General features: G+C 36.3%; 1 long non-coding RNA gene across 1 annotated transcript; it reads left to right on the top strand.

The window, feature by feature from the left end:
* Positions 1-609: 609 nt before the first annotated feature.
* LOC121294167 lies at positions 610-3625 on the top strand. Its single transcript, XR_005946701.1, has 3 exons — positions 610-1155; positions 1278-1372; positions 2175-3625. It is a non-coding gene; the product is annotated as an uncharacterized LOC121294167 (long non-coding RNA).
* The last annotated feature ends 333 nt before the right edge of the window (positions 3626-3958 follow it).

Genomic DNA, 3958 nt, shown 5'->3' with positions numbered 1-3958 from the left:
AATGATGCGACAAGTCAGCTTTCTAAAGGAGGTGCAAGGAATAGGCAGCAGGGCTGTAAGTCCCTTTTTAGAACTCCATTCAATCTCTGTACCCTGGTTTACTGAAAATATTTTATTCCAAGTAAATAATGCACTTACACATCAGGTACACAAAAGCCTATCTGTAACATGCCAATGTTTGCATTAAAGCATTCTCTTAAAAGTCTGAGGAGTACTAATTGATTTAAATGCATGCTATGTACTTTAACTGCTTGTCGTTTTTTTTGTTTTTCATTGATAGGGAAAAATGCTATTCTGGTCTGTTATTTAGCATCATTTATCTTCAACTACCTTGAACAAAGTCCAAACTGAATTACCAATTATCTCGTTCTAATCTTTAGGGGATGTTTACTGCTACCTTTTTTTACAAACAAATATGCACTGTGGTTGTTGTCTTTTGCGTCATAACTCAAAATGCTCCCTCAGAAATCTAGAAACATGCACGGCTGCTGTTGAAACCTTTGGCATCTGCGTTTGTTTAAATCTCATTTGACGAAGAACGGTTGTCTTCAGTACGTACTCGCACGCACACGCACACAAGCACACACGCACGCAGCGAGCGCAGGCCGCGTTTATATTCTTATTGCTCATTGGCTGGTATTTACAATGACTCATTTATATAACTCCCACCATTCACACTCACACAGTAAACCGTGCGCAAAGCATGCTTAGAACCGGCAGCAGAGAATTATTAAAAAAAAACACACACACACAAAAAAACAGGCAGTACAGCTCATTCAGTTATACCGATAAAAATAATACCTACTCACAGAAACAATGATCACATTAATATTTCACCACATTTAGTTTTCAGCTGGGCAGGACACAATTAGCCACTGATATCCCCAAACGTGGAAACTCCCCACTTCAAGTTTGGGTATATTTGAGCAGAGAAGACACTGCGGATTTCGAGCCACCTGAACTACGTCACACAACATCTCTCTCTCTTTTTTTAAAATACTGTGGTAGACTTACTTGTACATTAAGTGAGAGAAAGCATACCTCCAGCAGATGGCACACTAAACACACAGATCTTTGAAGACTATATCATGTCAAACCTAGATGTTTTATAATATGTGTTTATACATACATTAAAATTCAACCCATACTTCAGATGTATGTATATTTCACGTATATATGTAAATATCCCTTTTTGTTTTCTAATTACTAACTGTAGTAATCATACACACTGATTCTTTCTTGCCTTTTCCCTCCAACTTCTGTGGTTTTGTCATCAGATGTCATTTACAGAAGTGGCTAAGAAGAATCCAAAACTGGCAGTCGAGGAGACCAGCATAAATTACACTTTATTACAAGAACAGACCATATTATGGTATGTATGGCTAAAGCAAACATCACGTTCCAATGAACCTAAATGGAACATGACTGCTTTTCATTATGAATGAATTACCGTAGGTGTCACACTTAGAGCTGGAGAATGTTCATTGACATGCTGTTAAAAGGGTTTGACATCATACGACATGTTGTCAAAAATGTAGTAATATTTTGGCTTTATTTCATGTACCATGCTGCTGACTGAAATCATGTGATAGCATTGCTTGGTATATTAACTGTACCATTAACCTTTTTTTTTTTTGGTTAACATATGCCCTAGAGTTGTGCAAAGAATCTTCCTTTTTTCATGTACTCCACTAGTGTCTGGTGGCTGCCTTAGTTAGTAGTTCTGGTACCACCAATACACAAGTGACTGAGAAGAAAGAAGAGGGAGACACCACACAAGTAAAGCGCAGAGTTGTCAACAACAAAACCCTCATCGTGGGCTTTATAGTCACTGACTTGTCATTCTACTTAGAAAAAGAAGAGTATGTTGAGTGTTAAAATTATGGTACCCTGCGACAGTAAGCAGTACTGTACATGAACATGAAGACCTTACTGAACATGCCATTCTCAGAAACCATCTCAGGCACAATTGATTATTTTCCAGTAGTCTATATGACTTTTGGGTTTAATATAGAGTGGAGAGCAAACATTTTGAGATGTGATAACACAGTCGTTTTATATAATTCTCTCAAGTCTGATTTATTGTGATAAAATATGCCAATGCTTTTTTTTTTTTTTGTTCATAACAATATTTATATCTAGTATTTTCTCTGGAAATGACTTTCGCACCCAAGCAGATGCAGGCAGGATCATGGCTTCAGCGGGAATGTATGGCGAGAACGACCAGGCTCAGCTGCACAGCAAGGCAGCAGTGATAATCAAACTGTTCCTCAGGTGTGAGATCTGGACTAAACACCGGGTAGGTAATCCCATTCAATATTACAGTATGTTATATACAGTGTGGTGTTGAGTCGAGGTGTTCTGTATTCTTACGGTAGCTCAGTTGTGTGTTTTGAGAATACCCTAAGACGTTTTACAAAATGTACAGGTTTGTTACACTATAAAGATGGTTAAATAAGTCAACGACAGGTTCACGTGAACAGTATTTTATTCTTAAAAAAAAGACTTTGCATCCCTTGTAGCCCCAAGGATATCGTGGATTCAGTCACATAGCAATGATTTTAAATGAATCGTTTTGCCAATTCCATGTTTTTCTTATCTTTCTGCAGATCAATATTGCCGAGGTTCAGAGAGAAATGATTCTGCTTTCAGTTTTACATGGGCATATTGACCGTAGCCTTTTCCATTCTGGAGCCATGTCTATTTTTCTCACCCTCATCTTCTATTGGAAAAAGTTAGCGTCCTTGTTTACTGTTGATTGGGTCTGCTATTTCTAAACCCATATGAAAAATGCCATAGCAATATATAGTAGTGTAATAGAGCAAAATATCAACAAAAAACTAATTCAAGACCATTTAATTAGAGCTGGAATTTATTGGGTATATTTTCTTTACAAAAGCCCAAAATATTATAATAAATCACTGACCTTAAGATTTTTTTTGACTACTAGATATTATCCCCAAGGATAGAGTGGATTCAGTCACAATTCTTATTCTGTACTATTCTGTACATACTGTTGATCTATGTTATGATCCTCAACTTCTTAATCGTACTAAAAGCTCTAATATTGAATTTACAGCTGCGGCAGTGATGTATGTTACTGTCAAACACCTATTATGATAACCTTTACAATATTATTAATTTCAGATTAGCTTATTTGCATGCAGTTAAACCACTGTACTTATCGTTGCGGTGCTAGTGTAATTGAATTGCTATTTGGTATTGGCAGACTGATGTTGTTTTGTATATCTTAGAGCTGTTTTATTGGAGTTCAGTGTTTTATTGTTGCAGATACTGCACTTGGAAGGTGATAAACAGTATGTATGGAAATAAGAAAGATCAGAAGATACGGGAAATTGTGGAATTTCCTAACTACCTTGAGCCTAACCTTAATGGGGAATGGTACATGAAATTTGTCTCCCTCACTTATATTCTATATATATATCACAATCTATATGGATTAAAAGATTTTGTACATGTAATAATGTTATGGCTTTCCAGCTTCTTTAACATATACCGTACTGCAGCTACCAGGTGTATCCTTTTATTCCTTGTTCGTTGGTAACACTTTACATTAAGTCTCTCTAATTACTGTGTCTTTACATAGTAGTTACTTAGTAAATATATGTGTAATTGCAATGTTATTATGCATAGTTACAATGTACTTAATGTGTAAATCTTGTTGCACAATATAGCCCCTAACCCTCACCCTCACCCTCACCTTAATCCAAACACTATGCATAATAACTTTGCAATTATGTATAAGTACACATGTATTTACTGACTAACTGCAGTGTTAATACACAGTAATTAGAGTCACAATGTAAAGTGCTACCAGATTCTAGTTTTAGTCTTTACCCTTTTTTAACCTTCACTGTTTTCTTACAGAAGAGCTGCCTATAATGAGGTTTGCAATATCTCACGGACCCCAGCTTATCATTCCACAAAGCAGATTCGA

This window comes from Polyodon spathula, chromosome 18 (assembly GCF_017654505.1).
Source record: "Polyodon spathula isolate WHYD16114869_AA chromosome 18, ASM1765450v1, whole genome shotgun sequence".
Classification (NCBI taxonomy): Eukaryota; Metazoa; Chordata; class Actinopteri; order Acipenseriformes; family Polyodontidae; genus Polyodon; species Polyodon spathula.
This window is presented reverse-complemented; position numbering and strand designations above follow the sequence as displayed.